This window comes from Tupaia chinensis, unplaced genomic scaffold (assembly GCF_000334495.1).
Source record: "Tupaia chinensis unplaced genomic scaffold, TupChi_1.0 Scaffold000478_3, whole genome shotgun sequence".
Lineage (NCBI taxonomy): Eukaryota > Metazoa > Chordata > Mammalia > Scandentia > Tupaiidae > Tupaia > Tupaia belangeri.
In genome coordinates, this window is record NW_006159990.1 from 7,764,533 (window position 1) to 7,792,341 (window position 27,809).

General features: G+C 40.7%; 1 protein-coding gene across 1 annotated transcript in view; it reads left to right on the plus strand.

The window, feature by feature from the left end:
* Window positions 1-27,809, plus strand: part of BACH2 (BACH transcriptional regulator 2) — a 385,089-nt gene that overhangs the window by 54,893 nt on the left and 302,387 nt on the right. The window contains exon 2 of the mRNA XM_006156118.3: window positions 9,479-9,591. The gene's annotated coding sequence lies outside the window, so the exon portion shown is untranslated. The remainder of the gene's footprint in view (window positions 1-9,478; window positions 9,592-27,809) is intronic.

A 27,809-nucleotide genomic window follows, 5' to 3' on the forward strand; every position in this document is an offset into this window, starting at 1 on the left:
TTTAGGACTAAAGGAAGGAAGACTCAGAGAGGGTGAGCAGTTTTCCAAGATCACATGCCAAGAGGTAGAACTGATATTCAGACTTGGCCCCCTGACCTGGCTCTGAGCCCTGCGGTGCCTATTCTTCCCCTGTGCTTTCTGTGCCACATGGTACAACCCTGCAGGGGCCAGGAGGAGGTTGGCAGCTTCCACCCCTGATGATTTAAAGGAACCAAACATCCCCTGACTGACACGGAAGGTGTAGAATAAAAGGTGCAATCCACATCCAACTTGTACAGGATTTGTAAAGTATAAACATAAGTTCCCAACATGGTTTTAGAAAGTGTTTGATTTTATATCATCTCTCAGTCTTTTTGTTGAGTATTACCCTGAGCACATGGGCCTGGTTCCTACTTTGCTGGGACTACTGCTAAATGACAGACCCCTTTCCCTGCCCTACTTCTCACTGTCTTCTCAAGCCTGACCGCGCACGTACTTCATTCTTTCGTGACTCCTGTAGACATCTGAATTTGGGAACCCTGGTTTAGAGAGTCATCCACGTAAAGGAAGTGGTTGTGCCAGGTAACCTCTTAGAGGTATTATGTCTTTAAATTGAGATAGTCCTAAAGGAAGATTGAGATGAACCTGTTATAGTGATAGTCCTGAATCTAAACATTGCTGCCCTCAGCTAGGATCGGACTCCGTGTGGGAAAGCCCTAGCACGTGAGCCAGAAGTAGTTGTATGAAAGCAGCCGACGCTCTGCTGCTGGGCACCGTTGGCCCTTCACTGGCTTCTGTTCCCCCCGTCTGCCCCTTAGACTAATTGTGTGTTACCAGCAGTTGCTCCTTTATAATCATCTGTTTCCTCTTCTTTATCACATCTTCCTTCTGAACCATAATTCATACACTAGTTAAAATTTCAAAATATTAATTTTCAAATTACTGAACCTGTCCGAAGGGAAGAAGGCCCTTGGTGATGCCTGATGGAAGCTGCTCTAATCTTCCTTAGGCTGTGTGTTATCCATGGTATGCGTGCAGACAAGGCACAAGGGAGTGAGGCAGGATGGCAAACATGGCCCAGTCTCTTGAGACAAAACCATGCTAGAGTGTGTTTACTGCCCCGGTGTGGGCAGCAAGAATGCTGAGGTCCAGAAGAACCAGAGGCACACATCTGCAGTCACTCTGAGGCTGGAGAAGGACCTGGGGAAAGCTCCAAGGAAGTGCTACTCTGTACCCTCCACTTCTTCTTTTGAAAAGAATGAGCCAGCTATTTGGGAGATGTGCTTGCATTTGGGGCAGGGGGCAGAGATCTGTTTTTCCCTTTGCCTTTGTATTCTTTAATCCCAGCGCCATGCTCCTCATTGTGGTGGAGAGGGATGCGACTTTCTGTAATAAAATGGCCTAATATTTATCCAGTCTTGGACAAGGATTTCAATTGAAGGTCCTCAGGACCTAACTTTAGAGCTGTGTGAATTATTCCAACCCTGAAAACAGAGTGGAAGAAATTAGATATATCTCTCTTATCTGTTTTTCTGATTTCCCAAAACCCTAAATCCTAAGAGTTTCAAGTATTTCCTCTTGACTCTTTCCTTTCTCTCCGAAACCTCTTCATCTTTTTACTATATTTATTCTTTCCTTGCAAACTATTGAGTCTGGCAGGGGTCCTCATGCTCCAGCCCTCCACATGAGTGGCCAGATGTGCTCATGGGAAGGGGAGAGGCACAAGTCCATTCCACAGATTGGCTCGGTGAAAGCCAGCGAGAACCTGACTGTGTGAGCTGCTTGCTCTTGTTGGCCTGCCTCTCCCACACCAGTATCTGAGCCCCCCAGCTTTCAGATGTATTGCGAAAGGCTTCTAGTATAAACATCTTGGAAGCAGGTAGGGGAATTAGAGAGGGAAGAGAAGCCCAACTCATCATTTTCCATTGTATATTGGCAAAGAGCGTTAGTCATATATTCAAAACCTAAGACGTAACACGCACAAATAAACCACCCATGACAATTTCAAACTTCTCTTTAGAGTAAGGAGATAGAATAAAGTCTGCTTACGCTATCCTCACCATACCTCTACAGCACATTAGCAGGGAAAATTAGCAAGTAATGGAGATACAGTAGATTTCTTTGTGGGAGGTAGAGGTTGATGGTAAATAAATAGTGGTGAAACAAGTAGGCCTAATCTTAAACTTTACACCAAGAACCTTCAATTCTAACACCCAAACCATAAGAGCATATAACCCTAGAGAAGCCATAGGACATGGCATTGTCATCAGGAATCCGAATCTCCAGGATGCTTCACTGTGAAAACCTGGCTGGTGAGGGGCACTTGGCACATCACCCAATCTGTCTATGGGTGTCTTGTTTCCTCACCTGCCTTTTTAAAAGTTTTATTCTTTCTTTGTAGCTTTCACATTTTATTTCATTTCTTTCTTTTCACTCCTCTCTTATAGTTACCCTACCTTCACCTTCTTCCCTTAACCACCCTTCTTCCACCTACTTGGGAAAATAGAGCACATCTCATTATCCGTTTGGAAACCCAAGGTTGATTGCGGTCTTTGTTACCCATTAAGCCAGTTTTATTAGGATCAACTTAGTAGACGTCACATGTTGGTTTATGGGATGTCCTTTCTCAAGGCACCATTTAAAGCATCTGCATTTCTCTTTAAAGTACAGGAAGAGTCCAACCTCTTAAATGACTAAAAAGAAACATTGAAAAATGGAATAAACACACACACGCACACACACACACACACACACACACACACGCGCACACACACACACTCCCTGAATTCCACCATGACAGCCCAGATATCTTTTCCCCTAACACTTTATATTTAAGAGTCAGTCCCTTTTTTACCTATAGCTTTCTCTAAGCTTCTTCGTAAACCAAATGGGCTGAAAAACAACCAGGTTACCTCTATTTTAAAGGAGATGGAAAGTACTTGATAGAACAAAGCCAGTCTTTGGTTGCTATCCAGAATCTAACTGACCCAGTTTCTAAAACTATCATCTTCCTCTGAGTTGACTTCTGTTAATGGTGGTCTTGTTGGGTATGTGTGTGTGTGTGTGTGGGGGGGTGTTTTTTATTTATGGCCTTTGTATATGCTTTAGTTTCACTGTATCTTGAAATTAAGTCACTTCTGTTCCAGAGTATGCTGTTTGTTACAGCATGACCTAGAAGGATTTTTTTTTTGAAAAATTTTTTTTAATTTTTTTTTTTTTTTTTGCTATAGGGCACATGTGCACACCAGAGAGATACAGAGAGAGGGAAAGTGAGAAATCACACCTCAGAGAGATGGTCACGCATCAATTTTCTCTCCTCCATTCTCACCTCGGGATTTTGGGCACACATGTTCACACACCCAAAGTGATTTTCAAGATGCTGTGTCTGGGACTCAAACCACAGCTGGCCAGGTGGGAATCGGTGCCTTTCCCACCATGATGGCCTCCAAGAAGGATTTTTGTTTTCCCCTTCCTATATCTATTTTTTTAACTGGTAAAGCTACCACTGAGCATGATATCAGTGCTAAATGAGAGTATTAATATAAAAATGCACCGTACAATTTTGAATACTTAATACAGCTGTTGTATTCTATTTTTAGTTTATTTTTATTTCTTTCCTGAGTGAGAAAGAAAAAGACAAGTATGTCCGAAGGGAAGAAGGCCCTTGGTGATGCCTGATGGAAGCTGCTCTAATCTTCCTTAGGCTGTGTGTTATCCATGGTATGCGTGCAGACAAGGCACAAGGGAGTGAGGCAGGATGGCAAACATGGCCCAGTCTCTTGAGACAAAACCATGCTAGAGTGTGTTTACTGCCCCGGTGTGGGCAGCAAGAATGCTGAGGTCCAGAAGAACCAGAGGCACACATCTGAGGCTGGAGAAGGACCTGGGGAAAGCTCCAAGGAAGTGCTACTCTGTACCCTCCACTTCTTCTTTTGAAAAGAATGAGCCAGCTATTTGGGAGATGTGCTTGCATTTGGGGCAGGGGGCAGAGATCTGTTTTTCCCTTTGCCTTTGTATTCTTTAATCCCAGCGCCATGCTCCTCATTGTGGTGGAGAGGGATGCGACTTTCTGTAATAAAATGGCCTAATATTTATCCAGTCTTGGACAAGGATTTCAATTGAAGGTCCTCAGGACCTAACTTTAGAGCTGTGTGAATTATTCCAACCCTGAAAACAGAGTGGAAGAAATTAGATATATCTCTCTTATCTGTTTTTCTGATTTCCCAAAACCCTAAATCCTAAGAGTTTCAAGTATTTCCTCTTGACTCTTTCCTTTCTCTCCGAAACCTCTTCATCTTTTTACTATATTTATTCTTTCCTTGCAAACTATTGAGTCTGGCAGGGGTCCTCATGCTCCAGCCCTCCACATGAGTGGCCAGATGTGCTCATGGGAAGGGGAGAGGCACAAGTCCATTCCACAGATTGGCTCGGTGAAAGCCAGCGAGAACCTGACTGTGTGAGCTGCTTGCTCTTGTTGGCCTGCCTCTCCCACACCAGTATCTGAGCCCCCCAGCTTTCAGATGTATTGCGAAAGGCTTCTAGTATAAACATCTTGGAAGCAGGTAGGGGAATTAGAGAGGGAAGAGAAGCCCAACTCATCATTTTCCATTGTATATTGGCAAAGAGCGTTAGTCATATATTCAAAACCTAAGACGTAACACGCACAAATAAACCACCCATGACAATTTCAAACTTCTCTTTAGAGTAAGGAGATAGAATAAAGTCTGCTTACGCTATCCTCACCATACCTCTACAGCACATTAGCAGGGAAAATTAGCAAGTAATGGAGATACAGTAGATTTCTTTGTGGGAGGTAGAGGTTGATGGTAAATAAATAGTGGTGAAACAAGTAGGCCTAATCTTAAACTTTACACCAAGAACCTTCAATTCTAACACCCAAACCATAAGAGCATATAACCCTAGAGAAGCCATAGGACATGGCATTGTCATCAGGAATCCGAATCTCCAGGATGCTTCACTGTGAAAACCTGGCTGGTGAGGGGCACTTGGCACATCACCCAATCTGTCTATGGGTGTCTTGTTTCCTCACCTGCCTTTTTAAAAGTTTTATTCTTTCTTTGTAGCTTTCACATTTTATTTCATTTCTTTCTTTTCACTCCTCTCTTATAGTTACCCTACCTTCACCTTCTTCCCTTAACCACCCTTCTTCCACCTACTTGGGAAAATAGAGCACATCTCATTATCCGTTTGGAAACCCAAGGTTGATTGCGGTCTTTGTTACCCATTAAGCCAGTTTTATTAGGATCAACTTAGTAGACGTCACATGTTGGTTTATGGGATGTCCTTTCTCAAGGCACCATTTAAAGCATCTGCATTTCTCTTTAAAGTACAGGAAGAGTCCAACCTCTTAAATGACTAAAAAGAAACATTGAAAAATGGAATAAACACACACACGCACACACACACACACACACACACACACACACGCGCACACACACACACTCCCTGAATTCCACCATGACAGCCCAGATATCTTTTCCCCTAACACTTTATATTTAAGAGTCAGTCCCTTTTTTACCTATAGCTTTCTCTAAGCTTCTTCGTAAACCAAATGGGCTGAAAAACAACCAGGTTACCTCTATTTTAAAGGAGATGGAAAGTACTTGATAGAACAAAGCCAGTCTTTGGTTGCTATCCAGAATCTAACTGACCCAGTTTCTAAAACTATCATCTTCCTCTGAGTTGACTTCTGTTAATGGTGGTCTTGTTGGGTATGTGTGTGTGTGTGTGTGGGGGGGTGTTTTTTATTTATGGCCTTTGTATATGCTTTAGTTTCACTGTATCTTGAAATTAAGTCACTTCTGTTCCAGAGTATGCTGTTTGTTACAGCATGACCTAGAAGGATTTTTTTTTTGAAAAATTTTTTTTAATTTTTTTTTTTTTTTTTGCTATAGGGCACATGTGCACACCAGAGAGATACAGAGAGAGGGAAAGTGAGAAATCACACCTCAGAGAGATGGTCACGCATCAATTTTCTCTCCTCCATTCTCACCTCGGGATTTTGGGCACACATGTTCACACACCCAAAGTGATTTTCAAGATGCTGTGTCTGGGACTCAAACCACAGCTGGCCAGGTGGGAATCGGTGCCTTTACCACCATGATGGCCTCCAAGAAGGATTTTTGTTTTCACCTTCCTATATCTAGTTTTTTAACTGGGAAAGCTACCACTGAGCATGATATCAGTGCTAAATGAGAGTATTAATATAAAAATGCACCGTACAATTTTGAATACTTAATACAGCTGTTGTATTCTATTTTTAGTTTATTTTTATTTCTTTCCTGAGTGAGAAAGAAAAAGACAAGTACCCTTTATAGGTTGTTGCCATGCGCTAACTCTTCTCCACCCTCCAGCCTCTCAGCCAGCTGGGATCTAACCTGGGCCTCCTATATGGCTTCAGTATCACACAGTGGTGCCCTACCACCTGCACCACCGTTTCTGGGTCTATGTGATATTCTTAATAATATCTTTTTTTAATGTTTCAAACCCTGGCATTAAAAGATTTTATTAAAAACAAATAAACAAACAAACAGCCCTAAAGGCATTCTGCAACAATGACCAAGATTGTTTTTAAAATTTTGCATTTAGAGTCTATATCTTCCTAGGCTCTGTGACTGAGAGCAAAGAAAAAAAAATCTGTTCTAATATTTATTAAGAACTTCCTATGACAAATATTTCCCTTAAAGAATTCTGGTTGTAGAATGACATACATGAATGTAACATGAGAACACTTTTGCTGGTGGGGAGGCAGGGGCAGTGAGGGAGGAAGGGATCCATAATTAGTGCAAACTAGACATAGGTCCCTACGTTCTGAGGGAAAGGGGAAAGTGGCCTGGGTGGGGCTGGGTGGGGCTCCTCAGGGAAATTAAGTTCAAGAATTCTTGTCTGTTTGTTATCTCCTTGTGCCCACCTTTCCTGTGTTGATACCAGTGTGTGCATTTGAATGGAATGGTGACATTCAGCATCTCTGTAATGCATTTGCACAGCTTTCCAGTTAAGTGCTGGTCTGTACTTTGGTAATGGACCAACATATATTTTAAAATTAAAAAGGAGATGACATGGGTAGAGTTCTTCTTTAAAACTTGTTAACATCTATTCTAGAAATTAAAGGAATAAAAGTTACATGTATCTTTTTTTCAGTCACTGAGATTGATTAAAATTAGAAATTGGGGATCAACAGTTGGCATAATGGCTTTGTCACTGGTCTCCCATGTAGTCGACCACAGTTCAAGTCCCAGACCTGGTGGCTTAAACTCACTCCGGGCGCGCGTGTGCATGTGTGCCTAAGATCCTGAGAGGACAATGGAGGAGAAGGGATTGCGAGGTGGTCATCCCCCCTGGGGGGAAAGTGATTTCTCACTTTCTGTCTCTCTGTCTTTCTGCTGAGCACACGTACCCTATAGCAAAAAAAACCTCTCTTCCCCCCCCAAAAAAAATAGAAATTGAATTTCATGACTTCAAGCCATGATTACCCAGGCATTATGTCTGTGTGAAGATGTTTGAATGTATTCATGCTGTGAGTTCAGAATTCCATGTTGCACATCATGGTTAAAATATTTTATTACTGTGACTGAATGTGGTATTTTCTTTGGAATCTGTGTCTCAAATAGCCAGAGAGTGAGTTGCAATTTCCTCTCCCTATCTTCTGATTTATAAAAGGAATTTAATAATGGTCTGTTCACAGAACGGTAATGTGTGTTGAATGGGAGTTTATCTTTTGAAAATATAAATTGCAAAATCATTTTCTTAGGAGTGACCTATGTTAATCTGGGGAACACAGCCTTGGACTTTTCCATGTCTTGGGCTCAGTTAGCAGACATGTCACTCACAGGAGACAAAGGCTGATTACTGAAGGGTGGTTATGGTAGGCTAGTGGGATTCTGAGTACTGTTTCCTTTTCCTACTGAACATATGTTATATTGTCATAACTTAATAACTTTTTTCTATTTTTATTATTTACATTTAATTGTACATCTTTGTGGGGCACACAACATGTATTTTCTAGGCACCAGGAAAGAAATCAAAGTTAATACCATGTTCATCATTTTCAATAAAGGCCACCAGATATATTGTTACAACTTAAAATAATACGTTTTTAAAAATTTTAAGAGCATTGCAGCTCTAGTTAAACCTCCCATTCTACTCTTTCTGAGCAGGTTCAGAAATATAAATCCTTCCTAGATGCAACCTGAAAAAATAATACACACATCAGGTGATTATAAGGGACCTTACCGTGTTTTCCCTTCCTCTAATCTACCTCTAAGCATTTTTCAAAGAAAAAGGCTACAGATCTATTAAGTTGAAGATATTTTTATTTCTATTCTGCCTTAATATTTAACAAATTAAGAACCCTGAAACAGTACGATAAACTTTTTTACCTTAAAATGTAATTCAAGTTGTATCAAAAACTTTCTATAAAGAACTAATAGCATGAATAAAACCATGGATCCTTCTTCCATTTGGGGAATTGGATGATTAGGTTCATTTGGCCTGTGGAAAACTGACCTCCTGAATTCTCTTAGGGTACTCGGCCTCTCGAGGAGCTCGGTGGAAGGTTCTGGCTCGGGAGCCCCAGCAGAGATGCTCTCAGCTCCAGTGTCTCTACTTCTTTGATCCCCATGGATAGCAAGGGGAGGCATTGAAGTCAGGCCCACAGTAGGGCCACTCCCATGCTGTTTTCTTTCCTTTCCTGAGTAAGAAGATCAAAACCTGAAGGAGAAGATCTTAAAGTCATTGGCCTGTCTGGCTTATTGATCACTAAATCCTCAGTTCCTAACCCATAATAAAGACTTAAAAATAGTAACCAAGAAAAAAAAAAAAGGTATTCTTATTCCCATGCATCTGGAGTCATACTAACCATATAAAAATCTAGATTTTTCTTGGACACTGGCAAACCCAATTTCCAGTGGCATGCCTCCAGACTCTTTAAAAAAAGTTTTCTTTTGGTTATTTCCTATGGGGCACATGTGCTTGCCAGAGAGAGACAGAGAGAGAGAGAGATGTGGGGAAGGTGAGAAATTACCCCCCAGGGAGATGCCTGTACTACAATCCCTTCTCCATTCTCCTTTTGGGATTTTGGGCATGTGTGTCAACATGCACACCTGGAGTTATTTTTGAGCCACTGGGTTTAGGACTCAAACAGCAGAGTTGGCTATGTGGGTCCCAGCTGCCTTAATGGCCATACCACTTGCTGACCCGTGCCTCAAGACTCTGAATTGAACTCTAGACCTGCACTGACCAGGATAGTAGCAACTAACCTCATGTGGCTATTTAAATTTAATTAAAGTTACATAGAAATTCACTTCTCCATTGCACTGGCCATGTTTTAAGTGCTCGGTAGCCTCGTCTGGCAAGTGGCTTTTATTCTGGACAAAGCAGACATGGGTTGGATCATCATAGCAGAAGTTCCACTGGATAGAGGTCTGCTTTGTGCCTTCCTTGGCACCACTGATGGGTTTCTTGTTTGTGGTGTTCACAGTGCAGCGACCTGCTTCTGGAAGGAAGAGCTCCAGGAAAGAGGAGAATCTTCAAGAGCTGCCCTGCATTGTGACATGTCTGATCCCTTGCTTCCGTCCTTGCGGTATGAACAAGGTAAGATGTACTTTGGGAATCAGCACTTGTATTTTCTTCATGGTGTCATGACTTTTTTGGGTACATAGTGTCTTTCCCTGCTGTGAGGAGGCTGATTCTCTTGCCAGGTTGGGCAATTGTGGACCCCTGGTGAGCAGTGTTTACTGACAGGGTCACAGGAGCCCGTGGCTACTCTGTCTGTGGTTGGTATCCTCAGGAGGCCTCCAAGGGGCTGAAATATCAGTTGTTAGTATAGTTGATTTGGCATGAATATTGGAAGATTGTGCTGTTCCACCTCCTATTACCCCCCCCCTTCTGCTCTGGCTGTTAAATACTCACCTTTGAGCAGTATTCAAGAAGTAAGTTTTTAAAAATACTGGAAGAGGGGCGGGTGTTCTGCCCCGGGCTCAGGATTGGAGGGAATAGGAGGGGGAATTCACTATTGCAAAGCTCATCTCCCATCATTTAGAGTCTGGTGTACAGAAAAGCTGAGACAACTCTTGGGAAATCTCTGTTCGGAAAACACAGCTTGCTATGACAGCTCTGCCCTGAGTTTCTCCAGGGCAGCTCAAGACCTGATGTCATGGAGTCGCGCCTGACTCAAAGCTGGGAACCAGACTCCTCAGAAATCTCCAGTGTCTCAGTAGGTGTGTCTGTTGCTTGAGAAGTTATGTTCTGCCTGGGCTGTCCAGTAAGTGCTGCATTTTATATTATTTTAATTGCACGTAGTGATTAAGCATGATGTGTCACTTTCGCAGGTCAGCATTTTTCTTATAGTTTTCTTGGCATCAGACAAAGAATAGGATACTCTCTGGGGAAGAAACGGCTCTTGTCAGCACAAACAAAACTAGAGTGTCATCTCATCGGGCTGTGTAAGTTAGAGTGTTCAAAGTATTATTATGGGTGTGACCGACGTTCTAAGTAGGTTTGTTCCTAGAAAGCTGGAGTCATTTGAACTGTGCACTCCTTGGACACTCTTGTAATATCTTCCTTCCTTATTGAATCCCAACTAACTGGAGGTGAATTAGGAAGGTACCGGGCTTGAGAGTGGCCGCAGCATTTAGGTTCCTTGTTATTCTTGTGAAGTACAAGGGTTGTACTGATAGCAATTAGCCACTGGCATTTCTATTTGGGGTCAATCAGGGTCTCTCCCTCTAGAAAATACAGGAATGTCTGCCAACCCTCAGCACAAAAGGATTGTCAATGTGTCTTTCAACTTGAACAGGATGGCCTAATAGTCAGTGAACTGCCCACCAGATAGGCTTTCATTCCTCACGTTTTTGCCCTCCTGTCTGTGCCAGGGTCTGAGGAAACACCAGGGAAGGATGCACTTCTGACTGCCAGATAGATAGCATGTTGAGCACTAGTGCCGGCAGAAAATAAATGGAGGTCGTTCCCAGGCACCAGGCTCATCGTGAATCTACCGCACTTGCTGAGACTGATGGACATGTAATATGCTAGTTCAATACCCAACTTAGGAAGTTTATGCAGAGCAGATCCCCTTACATTCATTTACCTTTTAAATATTGTAAATAGGCTTTTGTTTTTTGGGGTTTTTTTTTTTTTTGCTATAGGGTTTGTGCACTTATCAGAGAGACAGAAAGTGATAAATCACTCCCCCCGCCCCCCGCAGCGGGGATGGCCATGCCGCAATTCCCTTCTCCTCCATTCTCCTCTTAGGATTTTGAGCACACATGCGCACATGCCTGGTGTGAGTTTTAAGTTGGGGACTCAAACTGTGGTCGACTGGAAATCAAGCAACATAACCAATATGTCATCTGCTGGTCCCTGTAAATAGGCTTTAATGATTGTGCCTTCTGAGCCTTATACATTTTGTACATATTTTCCAGGGGTACTCATTTCCCTGCCCCTTATGCAGACTTGAAGACCATCTTTCCAACTGTCTTACTCTCCTTAGGTCACTTTGCAAGAGCAACTTTCTCATCTTTATATTAATAAAAATTTTTAGATAGGTCTGTCCTGGTAGCCTAGTATTTAAGAGCACCAGATCCCACATTGTCGACCATAGTTTGAGTCCCAGCCCCAGCAGCTTCCAAAACATGCCAGATGCATGTGTGTGTGCCCAAAATCCTGGCAGGATAGACAAATGGAGAAGAAGGGATTGTTTTGTGAGCGCACTCCATTGTGGGAGGTGCTTTCTGCCTTTCTCTCTCGTATCTCTCTCTGGCAAGTACATGTGTTTTCTGACAACTGAAAAAAATCTTTACAAGTGGGATTTATATTTTGTTGGAAGTCATCATCCTTTCTGTTTCTTTGGTCATTTTCTTGTTAATATGTATAAATATATATTATACACATTATAAATTCTTGCTAGTTAGGACTAATGTTTTAGGTTTTCCTGTGTTACCTATATGATGTTACACTGTGAAGAGAGATATGTTGTACTGCATTACTTTAAAAAAAATTATAACCAAATAGGGAGCAAATTGGACAGATGGGGAACTGTGTACATACAACACATACCACTGTGCATGTTCCCAAAACCACACTAGCAAGAACAGTGTTCTGCTCTTGAAAGATAGCTTTTCCTTAGTAGCAATGTGAAGGTTATGATCCTGAACTCTCTCCCTCATGGTCATTGTATTCATGAAGGCATGTCACGTGCTGCTCTCTGCCTTGAATTTATGAGGACACTCCATCTGATTGAAAAATAATTGACTTTTCTGTTATTACACAGAATGACCTTCCCCCTCCCCCACACAGTAAGAAAGAATCTTCTTGAGAACTAGTTCTTCCTTGTTCTGTTCAAATAAAGCCAGATCTGATTTTTTTTCTCGCTTTGGACAAATGCCATAGCATCAAATGAAGTCAAGTGGTACCTTTTGTCTCTCTTGGTGGGTGGATGCCACTGTTTTAATTATCTGCCCAACAGAATTTTTTCTCTGAATACTTTCCAGTATTTAGCATCCTATCCTGCTGTGCCAGGTTTGAGGCATTTACACTCAGATCAGTATCTCTACAGTCAACTTAAAAGTAAAACTGAAATTTAGGTTCTACCTTCATTTAGAGTTTGCATCTCCTTAACATGAGGTAAGGAAACCCAGAATTCATCCCCCCTGCCTCTCCCACCCAGCACCTGGCATGTACATAGCCCTAGGTGATAAAACGTCAGCTCATCCAACATATATTCTTCAAGTGCGTATTATATGCCACTCACTGTGCTTCCAGTAAATACATCAGTGAATAAAGCAAAGGTCTTGGCCATCTGAAGCTTCTGTTCTGGCAAAGGTGAGAAGAGTCATCATATTCAGTAGTTGAAATTTTAAACATAAACCCCATGTTAACATGTTTTCTATTTCCAACATCTTTCACTGGAAGAGCAAATTAACAGAGCTCTTGGATGTAGTGACAGGAACGGGTGAATATTGTACATATGCGATATCTTTTCACCCCGTGCTAGGCCACCTTGATGGTTTCGCCAAATGGCCTGTCTATGTTTAATTACCCTTACCTGTCATTTTTCTGAAGGTAATGGCCACATTCTTCTTGTGTCAGATTTTGAAGAGCTATCACATAATTTAAAAACTAGTGACATGGAAGAAAATGCAAATAAAAGTGAAATGATCTTAGAATAAAGGAGATCTTGTTCATTTCTAGTAGCAGAAATTTTAAAGAAAGGGAATGTATTTAATTACGTAAAGTCTCACATTTTTTTCAATCACAAGAGATGTGGCACTACTCTGAAACACAAAAGTCAGTCAGGAACAGTATTTACAACCTATGACAGTTAAATTAGTACTACTCTGGAACTTACTGAGAGTATTACACATTAATAAGATAAAGATGTTGACATTAGTAGAAAATGTACAAAGAGCAGAAAGATAAGACAAGTAAAAGAAGAAATGTGATCAACAAAATAACCTGTAAGAGAATACTCAACCCTGGCTTTAATCAAAGAAATGTAAATTGGAATGTTGAGATGGTATTTTCTACCTATACACTTGAAGATTTATAAAATTTCTCCAGTAGAGGTGAGACTGTCAGACTCTCATACACTATTGTGAAAGAACACATTTCTCAAAAGAACTTCAGCAATGTACCAAAGCCTCAAAAATGCACAACCTTTGACCCAGAATTTTCATTTTTTAGGATGTTAATTCAAAAAAAAAACTACCATGGATGCATGTGAAAATTTAACATATTCATCACAATATCGTTACAATAATTTTTTGAAGACACTAACCATGGTACAGCCATAAATAAAAATGCCAAGGAAGAATTGGAAGAATGTTTAATGACATAAAAAAGATGTTCTAAAAAATTGTGAAGAAGACAAGTTCTTTAACATTATACGTAGTTTGACATTATTTCATTGTTTTTAGAAAGATACATGTATACAAACAAAGATTTCAAGGTCACATTGAAATGTCAAAAAGTATTATCTTTTGCTTGTATGTTCTAAATTTTAACACTGTGCTTTTCTTTCATATGAAAAATAATTTTTCAAATAAAAGACACTGAATTACCTGTAAGACATGAACTTCACTACATTTTTTTAAATATGCATGATAAAAATACTAGAAGAATATTGACCAAAACGTTGACAGTGGTTTTCTCAGAGAGTAGATATGTGGGACATATTTCGTCCTCCTCCTCTTTCTCCTATCCCTCCTTCCTCCATTACCACCTCTTCCTTCTTCTTAATAATTTTCTGTATTTTTCAACTTTCCTATACAGTAAGTATCTGTGTACTAATGATCAGAAAAAACAAATACTTTAAAACAAACTATTTTATTTTATTTGTATTTGAGGTGCAACTGGATGAAGATATTTAGTGGACAGGTAGAAAAACAGAGAGAGAGAGAGAGATTGGTTTAAAACAAATTTGGACTTGGGACTCATTTCTGTTCAGCATATTACAAGGAAGGAGCATTCTAATGTACTAAGAGTTTGGGGTCACTAGTAAGTAGAGAAATGCTGTAGAAAGACGTGCTGTCCTTTGATTCAACAACTCAGATTTTTTGTCTCATTTTGTTTTGTGTTTTTTGGTTTATTTTGTTTGTTTGTTTTGAGAGATTTTTGCTATAGAGTGCGTGGACTCAGCATAGAAATAGAAAGTGAGAAATCACCCTCTAGAGGGATGGCCACACCACAATCCCTTCTCCTCAGTTCTCCTCCTGGGATCTTAGGCACACACACACACACTCAGCGTGAGTTTCAAGCCACCAGGTCTAGTACTTCCTTTGATTCAACAACTCAGATTTTTTGTCTCATTTTGTTTTGTGTTTTTTGGTTTATTTTGTTTGTTTGTTTTGAGAGATTTTTGCTATAGAGTGCGTGGACTCAGCATAGAAATAGAAAGTGAGAAATCACCCTCTAGAGGGATGGCCACACCACAATCCCTTCTCCTCAGTTCTCCTCCTGGGATCTTAGGCACACACACACACACTCAGCGTGAGTTTCAAGCCACCAGGTCTAGTACTTGAACCTTAGTTGGCCATGTGGGAGTTCAGCTCCTCAATTACCATGCTACCTGCTGGTCCTTTGTGTTGTTTTTAATTGCCAAAGGGTTTGTGTGCTCAACGAGAGAGAGAGAGAGAGACAGACAGACAGAGAGAGAGAGAGAGAGTAAGCACCTCCCATTGGGTGTGGTCATGCCATTGTCCTTTTTCCTTCATTTCGCCATCATGTTAGGATTTAGAGCATACACACAACTGCCAGGGCTGGGATTTGAGCCACAGTTGGCCATGGGATCCACCTTTTCATGCACAGTGCTAACTGCTACACTACAGAGCCAGCATTCAAATTTTTAGAAATGGACATTACATGCTTTTATTCAGTACAAGGGGATGTCAGAAAGTTTTGGGGAAATTGAATATAAGTACAAGTTTATATGGGTGCAAAAAAATCAAAATTCATGAGTAGCTTTTTGGTAATACGTATTTGCTATGAACTGTTGGAAGCCCTTTTATGTTGTGTCATTTCTTCATTTACTGTTCAAAGATACTACTTGTGTGTAAACTTGAGCTAGACCAGTGGTTTTCAGACCGTGCTTTGAGTACCCTTTGGGAGGCACACTCTGAGACCCTTTCACAGAGGTCTACCAGCAAGATCAATGCTGTTTTCATAATAATAGTAAGATATGATTTGCCTTTTTCACTCTTTCTCGAGTATACAGGACAATGTTTCAAGAGGCTACATGACATGCAATGACATCATCCCTGTGACAAGATGTGTGCTTGCTTTTTCCTGTTCCAGAAATTTCTGTTTTAATCTTTAATATGATAAACACTGATAGAAATAACCCACCCAAAAGATAGCAAGAGAACAATAGAGAGGCAGGACATTAGTGAGAAACAGATATGGTTTGATGATGACATGTATAGTATTCTCAACTGGATTGGTCTGAGAAGTATTTCATGATGGGTAAAGTCTTTTTACAAGCAAAATGAGAAATAGTGATTGACTGTTTTAAAAAAATAATTAGAATAATAATAATAATGATTGGGAAAAACATAGAAAAGATATTGAATGATGAAGCGGGGAGATTAATGTCTCTGTATTGACTGACATGCATGGCATTCCCTTTTGAAAAAGCAATGTAATACACTGTAAAGGTATATGCAATCCAATGTAATATAAAGAAGATTATGATGATAATAAAAATTTTTTAGAAAAGAAATAACCCACGCAAACAGAAGCTCTTTAGTGACTGATAATTTGTAAGCCTCTAAAGGATTCCCAAGACAAGAATTTGGGAACCAGTGACCTAGACTGTGCATACGAGGGGTCTTCCAAAAGTTTATAGAAAATGCATATTAGGGGAAAACTATACATGGATTTCAACTTTTTTTGCACTGAAATCAACTCATACTTCAATTCTGTTTCTCCACAAAATTTCTGAAATCCTCTCAAATATCATTTATGAGGTAGGACTTACTCTACAGGAAGTTGGACCCTGGGCCGCTGGACATTGTAGCACTTCCGTTCTCACTTTCTGCAAGTTTAAGGTATAATCAACCTTTGCCCTTCTACAAACCTCATTTTTATAGAGGTTGGGAGGTAAAAGGAACATTGTGGGCACAGGGCCAGCGTAGCACCTGTGTTATATACGAATCACGTTCTGCTGAATGTAGGGCACAGGGAAATGACCAAGTCAGACTTCCAGACTCTGTCTCTAAGTGCATCACACAAAGTCTCAGGAAGACAACAGGAATGTTACTCTCTTCTGAGAGGTGTGAGTGGCAATTTAAAGTACAGGAGACCATGTAATCCAGTAGGTGGCTGATAGGGCATAGAGGAGGGAGGAGACAATTTTTTAAAATATAACTGATACATTTATACTCATTTGCCTTTAAAATATATCCAAAACACTGCATGTATGCTTTGAAAATGTTTGTTATGCCCCACCAAGATGTACAACAATTGGACGTAAATAAATCATGAAGTGGAAAAAATGTGCATATATATAACTTGTTTGTACATGTGGTAAATATAGTTAAAAAATACATTTTGGGGGCCAGCAGATGGCATGGTGATTAAGGTGCTGGATTTTCACATACCTGACCACAATTCGGGTCTCGGACCCAGAGGCTTAAAATTCACACCAGGCATGTGTGTCCAAAATCTCAAGAGGAAGATGGAGAAGAAGGGATTATGCCTTGGCCATCCCCCTTGGGGAGTGTTTTCTCACTTTCCATCTCTCCATCTCTTTGGCAAGTGCATATGCCTTATAGCAAAAATCTCTCTCTCTCAAAAAAAGTTACATTTTGGAGATTGCTTTCTGTTTTGTAGAATTCTATTTAGACAATCATTTCAACTATGGAAGCATTAGTAATGCTTCTCTTTCAATTCCCAGGTCGTTTCCTTCTTTCAGCCTAACCAGAAACATATTTTAGTTGGTGTCTCCTTAGGTATGCAGCTCAGCAATCTCAGAGCAGGTGTGGGGAGCAGTGGCTGATGCCTGCTTCTCTGAGAAGCAGTCCGTACGGTTAGCTTCTGGTCCTTTCTGTGCAGAGGATCAGATGGACAGATGTACTGGAGCACCTCAAATGAGCTCTAGCCCTGAGACCCTGTGCCCTGCTGCAGCGTCACATGGGCACTTCCGTGCTTTGTTTCGAGTGACAGGCATCACGGGGCTTGACTTAACAGCTCCTGACCATGTCAGAAAAGGAGGAGAGTCCAGAGAGGGAAGAGAGAAATGAAGGCTTCAGAAAAGAAAGGCTGGACTTTTGGTTTGCTTTTAGGGCGTAGTGGCTCCCGAGAAGGCCAGGGCTATGTTCTGACATGACTGTAAGATTATTTCAAGTCTGAAAGATCTAGTTGTGAAGCCTGATAAACTCTGAAATGTGACTACAGCCACTGACCATCAAGCAGGTACTACTTAAAGGAAAGAGTATATTCAGTCCCCTCTGTTCTTTTTAGCAGCACTTTCACACACTTTGTAGTTGTTGTTTTTGGAATCTTACTCATCCTCGTTTCTTGGATTTAAAGAGGAGTGTTCAAGATTTTCTTGATTAAAATAGGCTTTGCCTTTTTCCCCTAAGCCAGCAATCTGCCCTGTACCAACCTTCCTGTGGCGCTGTCGCTGAATGAGCTGGCGTGTTCTTCCTACATAGCCACAGTGAGCGAAGCACACAGCCTTGCAGTGTTAAGTGACGCGGCCCTTTGGACACCTAACATGCGACCTCTTTCTTTGAGGCCTATGTGGCTGGGTTATTGTAACTAAGGAGTGGGTGGATCTTCAGGTCACAGGAAAACTGTCTTCCCTCTGTTAAGTCCTCAACCCTACCCTTGTCCTCTCAAGTAGCAGGTCTTAATGGATACAATTCCGTTACATCCTATTTAGTTAACTGATGATTGGAAACATGCCTCTCAGTTACTTAGTTGGTTTATGTCTCCTCCATCCTTATAATAGTAACAATTGAGTTGATTTGCCTGATTTTGCAAGTGTATCATCTCCAACTGTGCTACAGTTGTGTATGAAAGGAAATGTATAATGGAGAGATGGTGTCCAACCCAGTTCATTAGAGTACCTTCACCTTAGATGAGTTTTTCTTTTCCCTCTCCTTTTTTAGGTGATACAGAGACCTTATAATGCGTAACTATTTGCTGATATTCTATTCTCTCTTTCATCTTTTGTCTACATAAAATAAGTGCAGTGTTTTCTTAGACAATGTTTTCAGAGCACATTGTGCTTTTAAATATACATGCATCATTGACTTTGTTTCGGAAAAAACCTCATACTCTGTAATACTAGATAAAAAGAGATATCTATTTAGAATATATAAATCTTCATAATTTGCAGAAATTCCTTAGTTAATGACCAGAACACACATATTTCTAGTCTGTCATAATTGGCGATGCTTACATTTAAATAGAAAACATTTACATTTGATTAATCACAGCTTATATGTTCTTCTGGTTTGTTTATTTGATATTCTTTTCTTTTTTGTACAGACTAGTTTTATAACTTCTTACCACCCTTGGGCTTTAATAAAGTGGCATTATCTTGAGAGGTTAGTCTCAATTAGATAGAAATATAAGCAATTAATTAAAATAACCAACCCTAGACAGAGAGGTAAAGTGTCATCACATGTCACAGTGATCAAGGAGCACCTGTTAATTAGAACAGTGGAAAAATTGCAGTGAGTTATGGGAAAAAAATGTTGGGTGAAATTAGCAATCTCTGCACCTCTTGTTACTTCTAAGTCCAACACGTAAACAATCTGTAGTGACAGCTCTAGGCTGGGACTACAGCATTTCAGATGAGATCTGATTATAGCTAAAAATAGAAACGTGTGTTGTAGATCAGAAAAGGAATATTAAACAATTGAAACTTTGTGAAAGACTGATGCTGTTTCATTGTAATAATTTCCCCAAAGGCACATTAGTAATGCTGCTAAATACAGACTTTAATAGACTTTAATAATGTGTACTTTAGAGGCCTGATACACAAAGGAATAATGTATAAAACATTCATTATGGAAAATTACTACCTTTTTTATTTAATAAGAAATCTGTTGAAACAAAACCATTGCACTGGCTATGGCATTGCGTTCTGGGGATTAGTAGGCTGAATAATTGCTACCTTCTTTGACCTTTTTTCACCTATTCTAATCAAGTTGCAATCATATTTACGTATTTGTTCCATGAATGAAGATGGGGATTTTAAATATATACACACTCACATATATATATACACACACTCACATATATATACACATACGTGATTATATATGTATATGTGTGTATATATATATGTATATATATACATATATGTGTATATATATGTGTGTATATATATATATATATATATTTGCATTAGGTAGACTCTTGTACAAATTTTGGCTCAGCCTGTCATTACTATGTAATCTTGGGCAAGTTCCTTAAGATCAGATTCTGTTTCTTTAATTGCAACCTAAGGATTGTCCTACCTGTCTTGCAAGGTTGTGGGAAGAATAAGTTAAATGTTGACCCAGTGGAGACTCCACATAGTAGGTACTCCATAAATGTTTTCCAGGGTGATTACTTCATACATCTCTTTCTCTTTACATTGCTTATTTCCATGGGTGACCGTCACAAGAAGAGGGTTCAGAATAGGAAAAAGCAATTAAAAAGAAGCCTTGGTAAGCAGCTCTGTAGCCAAGCCCTGCATTGGATTTCAATTTGATTTTAATGTGCTGCTGCTGAGAGCCATGCTGTTGAAATAGAGAGAAGAGTAAGAAGCAGATGCTCGTAGAAGAACAGTAGGGCATTTATCTCTTTTAATGAGATAACATCATTAGAGTGACAAAGTGCAGCGAATCGATACTTGAAACGGACTGGCGCTATCTTTCCAAAGCGTGCTGATTGTTACACTTCACAGCCTTAGAATCCGCTGAATCACAAATTCTGTCTTATCTGTTATTAGAGCCCCTGGCTTTGATCTCAGGATAGATCCACACCTTAGGGATCTCCAGAGGAGCAGGAAAACAGACTAATTGGATAAATGAGAAAAATCCGAGGTGATTTCTAAGCTGCCCTGTAATCAAGGAACCTCCAAGAAAGAAGGTCGGGCTGCTTTTTTCTATTCACTCTTTCTGATGGCTGCGCATCCTCCACCCGCTCCCCTTGCTCTCTGTCTGCCTCTTGGTGTAATGTCAGAAACACTAATCATGTCAGACTGTGACACTGACAGCCCTGACATCCGCAACAAAGAGACAAGAAGGAGACAGAGGAAGAGAGGTGGGGGAGGGGAAGGGAGGGAAAACCGCAGGGGAAGGGTTTTTTATTGCACATAAAATGCCTAGCTACAGAATCGCAAACATTCCGGCCATGTCATGTCCAGGGAAAATCAAGGAAGGTGAATTCCAGTGGAGGGTCACACAGGGCTGGGGAGATTTCGTGCCCTCTTCTCATACGTTCTGCATGTGGACTGTATGAGAATGACGGGATATGATTTCTTCCCATCAAGAAAAACAAGGCATTTAAATGTCTTTTTCTATCAATCCCTACCCTAGTTTTGCTCTTTGAAATAAACCAAAGATAAACATGTGTCTTAGCAGGAAGTGGCTGCTCTCTGAATTTTTTCCACTTTATTATCAGATTCCTATAATTTAATCCAAACAATAGCCACTTCAGGAAAGAAGGCATTGGTGAGGGAGCCACCCTCCAGCCACTTCGGCTGCTCCGGCACCTGCTTATGGAGGCTGGAAATGCTGATGTTACTGTTTCCTACCAGTTGGGAGCAGTTTCCAAGGACCTCTGAGGTTTCGCTCTCCCGCGTGCACTTTCTGCGTTTACAGCCGTGCTGGTAAGTGGTCTCCAGTCTCCGTCATGGAGCTGTCATGACCTGGAAACCTGCTGCCCCATCCCGCATGTGTTTTGAACACAGCGGCTGTGATCTAAATTAGGCTCTGAGCTCAGGCTGAATCATCCCAGCTTTTCTGTAAACACGAGGCTCCAGCTGCCAGCTCAGCTTTTGAGGTATTTTGAACTACAACTCTGTCTTAGCTAGGATAGCTGTCTTTTTACTTTTTCTTATTGCCAGAAAATAAATCAAAAGGGGGGAAATTGTGTCGTCCAAGTTAGTTACCACATCAGACAGGGGATGCATTTTTTACCAGATTTGAGGGTAGACGATGTTATATAAGAGTGATTTCTATTCAGATCAGTGAAAAGTACTATCAGTTGAGAACTTCGAAAAGACTTAGATCTCATTTTACAATATCCCGATCCTTAATACTCAAGTGAAAGTTTCACACTTGGGCCACTCGGGAGAATTGCTCCTCTGAGTTTACCAAAAAAATAAATAAATGAATGAATTTTAGAGCATAATTTATACTGTATACGGCAATCTTGACCTTGTGGCTTATTTAAAACTCTTGCACACATTCTACTTCTCCTGGAAGAAAAGAGTAAATTTGTACCCTGGGGGAGGAGCTTGGGGGTATTACTCCAAAATATCTTCCTGTAAACTCAAATCTTCTTCAAAGATTTTACCCTAACATTTTTACGTGTGTATCTCATGGCTCTGTGATATGTCCATATTTGTTTTCATGTGAAATAGCAAAGTTTCTTGCCAGTTAAGTTACTTGATTAAATCCTGTATTAGGTAATGCTGGCTCGTATCAAATATAAGCCCTCAAAATTCAACGGTTTAAGCCAATAAAAATTGCCCTTTTTGCTCAGTTATCAACTTGGTGTTGGAATTTCTGGTCGGTGAAGAACTTTTATTCAAGGTGAATCCTGAGCCCAAATTCCTCCCAACTTTCAGTCACACCCTCTGTTAGTCTGCTCAGGCTGCCACAGCAACGCGGGGGGCTTAAGCAGTAGAGTGGGTTGTCTGCCCGGTCTGGAGACGAGAGGTCTAGATGAGGGTTGTGAGAAAAATCTCTTTCCTTGGCTTCCTCGGTGTCTCTTCACATCATCTTTCCCCTGTTCCTCTTCGTGACCACATTTTCCCCTTTTATAAGGACACCAGCCCTTATAAAATAGAAGGGGATCAGGGCCCGTTCTGTCGCAGTATGACTATCTTAACTAATAGCTCCATTTCAATAAGGACACATTCAGAGGTGCCCGGGCTTTAGGACTTCAGCACAGGAATTTGAGGGGTGAGGGCACACATTTCAACCCTTCGCCCCATCTTTGAAGCTTGTAATTGTGTGCACCTAGCTGATAGAAGGGGAAAGGAAGTGTGAAGGAGTAAACACTTCTTCGTCACTCCATTCCTGAAGTAAGGTGACATCTTTCCTCCAAATATTCCTTTGGTGAGAACTAGTCACATGGCTCTACCGGAAAACAAGGCCACCTGGGAAATGTAGACCCAGGTCAAATTATGGCTGTGCCTCGTGGCTGCAGACACACAGACTTGCACGCAAGCCACCCCATCTTTCTGGCTAAATGTGTCCAGTATCTCCTGCGTCTTCCAGGGCTCTTGAGCGTCGCCATCGGAGGGCACTCACGGTAGTTAGAAGAGTATCTAGGGGAGCAGCAGGTGACGCGATGGTTAAGTTGCTGGACTCCTACATGGTCCACTGCGGTGTGAGTCTTAGACCTGGCCGCTTGAAAATCACGCTAGGCACGTATATGTGCATGCTCAAAATCCCAAGAAGAATAGAGGAGAAGAGATTGCAGTGTGATAATCCCTCCTGGGGGTTGATTTCTCCCTTTCTGTTTCACTGTCTCTTCTCTGTCTGTCTCCAGCAAGCACATGCATACTATGGCAAAAACCTTTAAGAAGAATAAAATAAAAAACAAAGACTACCCAGTTCTGCAGGCCTGGCCAGAGGGCAAGATAAAGAAAACCTGTTGATTTTTCAGTGAGAAGCTGAACTAGAACCCTACATAAAAGTATAGATTCCTCTGAACACAGTTTACCTTTCCAAAGCCTGATTAGCTGTCCTATTCTAGCATAGCTACAAATGCTTTTCAATGAACACTGTCAAGTATTTATATATAAATGGGCCCTTAAATTGTTTCCTGTTTTATTTTCTTAAAAACCTAATATATTCTCAAGGGAATTATATTTACACTATTAATGGACACTTTTTCTCCTTGTGAAATTAGTGAAATACAAATTAATGAGGTTTTACTCTCAGCCAGAAATGTAGCTTGTGGTTAGAATGATTTCTTACGGCATAGTAGCTTTTTGTTATATGTTCTGTTATTATAAAAAACTGATACAATCTCAGAGAGAAAAAGGGATCTTGTGAGTGCAGAGGACAATTATATAACCTTCTGTGCTTATCTCAAGTGGCTAGACTTTAGATTTTAATTATAAAAGTCTCGTCTCTCCTATCAGGTTAGTCGTCATTTCAAAAGTAGAACAGGAGTTTTAGGGAACCAGCAGTTAGCGTAATGGCTATGTCGCTGGACTCCCACGTAGTCGACCGCGGTTCGTGTCCCGGACCCGGTGGCTTAAAACTCACGCCGGGCGCGTGTGCGTGCGTGCCCAAGATCCCGAGAGGAGAATGGAGGAGAAGGGATTGCGGTGTGACCATCCCCCCTGGGGGGTGATTTCTCGCTTTCTGTCTCTATGTCTCTCTCTGTCTGTCTGGCGAGCGCACGCGCCCTACAGTGAAAATCTCTCAAAAAAAAAAAAAAAGTAGAACAGGAGTTTTATAAGTGACTAAGTAACTGCTTTGTATGTTCCTTTTCAATTACAGTAAGAAGACATGTATTCTCTACATTTAGAATTGCTGAAAATTATTTAGATTTGCCTATTGAACAGATTTATTCTAAAAAAAAGGACTCAGCAAAAAATTTTCATTGTGAATTTTTGACTTCTCCAAGTAATTTGTAAGAAATTTCCCATGTAAAAGAGAGCAGTAACAATTTGAAAAGGATAAGTAGGTGCAGTCTAAAAATTTGTTAAGTAGTGTGAAAACACATTAATACTGAACCATAATATTTAAGACTTTAGTCGTGAAGTTTCATGTCAAGAAACCATTATCTTGCTGTTTTATTGTTCTAATACTTTAAGGCACTTTTTAATCTAATGTCTTAAACCCATCAATGGTGCTATAGAGTTCCTTTGGGCCAAAAAGCCTGGCAGTAGTACTCCAGTAAAGATAGTCATTTGAACAGTGGGCTTTTCCATTTTAATGGTTATAAATTTTAATATGTCAACGTGAACTAAAGCAGGTGTTACATCATGTAAAGAATGAATAAAATCCTCTTTCACCTAGATGTATGAGATCAGATTTTTGGAGAATGGCCTAAGATGAAGTTTATCTTTTGTGGGTAAATAATCAGTATTTGAAGTGTTACCGTTTTATTGAGTGCCTCCTGTTTGCCAGACATTGTATTAGCTCCTTTTCAATAGACTGTATTATTGTGAATTTTCACTACCAACTTGCAAAGTAGATGGGGGAACTTGAAGACTAAGTAATGAACCCCAAATCCTGTGTCTAGATACAGCAGATCCAGTGTTAGAATTGGGCTGTATTGACTCTAAAACTCATCCATGTTTCCATCCTTTCTCATCGACTCCTAAGGAGAATATTTGTTCAATTGAATTAGAAATATATTGAATGAATTTGCTAAGCTAAAACCAAATACAAGATCCCAAAATGGGTGTTTTAGTTCTTGAAAGAACAAGCCATTAGCATATGAGCAAATTCGTGTAGCAGCTGGGAATTAGTTTCATATGATCACTGAAGCAGGTCTCTAAGACCTTTTTACCTACTCACGCCTTAGCAGACTACCACTTGTAACTAAATGAGTAGTCTTTGATTCAGAAAACTGCTTTTAAGTTTCTTCTCTTTCTTCATCATAGAATGTGTACACACACATGTGAAAGGGAGACAGAGAGACAAGCCACCTCCACAGAGTCTGGTCACACCTCCATCCCCTTCCCCTAGTCCTCTGGCCATCAGATCTTGGGCACTCACACATGGGCCTGGCTTGTTTCAGTCTGACCAGGGCTGGAGGATTTGAACTATGGTCACCATTTGGGATCCAGCTTTTTCTGAGTGCCACATTACAACTACCCTACTGAGCTGTCCCCAATTCAGAATATTTGTTAACTATCCATTATGTAACTAAATTAGAATTCTATAGAACCCTAGTGAGAGTTTCTTAAAGCTTGTTCCTAATTCTTTCTCTCACGCTTGCCCCTAGGTTATGTAAGTTTTATGGATTTGCTGAGGTAAGCACAGGAAAAGTCAGCCTTGAGCTTCAGGCCTGGCCTGAGGGCAAGATAAAGAAAACCTGTTGATTTTTCCGGGAGAAGCTGAACTAGAACCTTACTTAAAAGTATAGATTCCTCTTGAAACAGTTCGCCTTTCCAAAGCCTGATTTATGAGTTAGAGTTGCTCAGTATCTGCCTCATTTTCAGTTTCCATCGGTTTCTTCCACTCTTGGTTCCTACCAAGCGACTGGCCAAGTCATGTCCTCTGTTTGAAATCTGGTGTCTCCTTGTGCAAGATGAGGAGCTGTGGTCTGATGTCTTAGCCTGGGATGGCTTCAAAGGGGTCTGTGACATGCTGGGAAGTGAATGCAATGTTGGATATGCGTAAGCGTTTTCTCTGAAGAGAAAATGGCTCATGGCTCCTATCAGATTCTCCACCGGGCTTCAGCACACAAATAGGCCAGATCACCTCTGAAATCTGCAAGGATTCTAGCATTCTAGTGTTCTATATATTTTATGATGCACAGACTGTTCCAGGCAGGACAGTTGAGAAAATGAGTGCATTCTCTCTCTTTTCTGCCGTATGACTCATAAGTATTTTTACTTTGAATTGTAGACAAATGCCCTAAGGTGAGTGTTCTGTGTAGTAAATGTTTGTGGATGGTGACCAAATTCTGTTATTAGCAGAAGAACAGAAATACAAGGTCAACTAAAAGTAAGTCTCATTTTGGTGATGAATGAACATCTTTTCAGGCATGAAGGTTTCTTGTAGTTCTCTGCCATGGTAGTTGAAAAGAGTCCTTTAACGTAGCACTTTCTTACTTGGACTCTTAGGCAGCCAGAATGTTAGCGCCTAAGAAATGCTGACTTAGTAGACTAATTCCTACAGTGAAGGAACGGAGACCTCAGAGGGGTGGTGATAGACCTTGGGGTCTTTTGCTGTCATATGGTCAGTGTGGCGAGCATGTGGTCCTGCCAGTCTCTTCTCCAGGGTCATGACTCCGTCGATTGCTCAGGTTTAACCTGAAGCCAGAGTCCTATCACTCAGCAGATAGACAGATGGAATCATAAAGAAAAGCACTCACGCACCTCGCCCTTTCCGTAGGGGAGAAGGGAATGAAGTAGCTGTTTAGGTTGAAGCTAATGGAAGCCTATTCTTTTTTGTTTTTTAAAAGTATCTTTCTGTCTTCTATGAGTAAGACAGACAGAGACTCAAAGAGATAATGATGTCTCTGTGAGCCTGAGCCAGCCACAGATCATGTGCACTCGTCCCTGCCGTGCTCAGGGAAGTCTCCAGATGAGAACTCCGAACCTGCCTCTGTGGGTAAGAGTGTTGCATTACCCTGTGCCACCATTTGGCTTGAACCGTGATCCACACACTCACTCTGTTGAAATGGCTTTTTACTGTCCTCCAGAAAATCCCTGTTCAATGATAACAAAGACTCCATTTCTTGAATGTTTAGGGATGCCTTTACAAACATCAGTAGTGCTTACCTGCATTGTTGCTCCTCTCCAAAAATTGTATTTCTTTTTTTTTTCTGTTGGTGAATTTTAAATATTTTGCTTCTTATTCCTTTGTGTAAATGCCTACGTGGTTTTTTTTTTTATCATCATATCTTCTTCATATTACATTGGATTACATATAACTTTACAGTGTATTACATTATTTCTTCAAAAGGGAATGCCATGCACGTCAGTCAGTACAGAGACATTAATCTCCCCACTTCAACATTCCATATCTTTTCTGTTTTCCCCAATCATTATCTTTATTATTCTAATTATTTTTATAAAACAGTCAATTGCTATTTCTCGTTTTGCTTGTAAAAATACTTTGCCCGTCATGAAACACTTCTCAGACCAATCCAGTTGAGAATTCTATACATGTCATCATCAACAGTTGATAAGCCCTATCTGTTTCTCACTAACGTCCTGTCTCTCTATTGCTCACTTGCTATCTTTCTCTATCCTCTTCTCTTCACTTACCCCATTCCACACTGTCCTATTCTCATTAAGTACCTTCACTTCAAGAATGGTAGAGTAGTTCCTGTTCTTCCCTGAGGCAATGCAGGGCAGGTAACCATCATCTTCTCAAATTGCAAGTTCTCAGGCCTTGTTTTCCGCTTCAGCTTGCTGGTCCAAAGGCCACACGCCGGCCCTGGAGAGG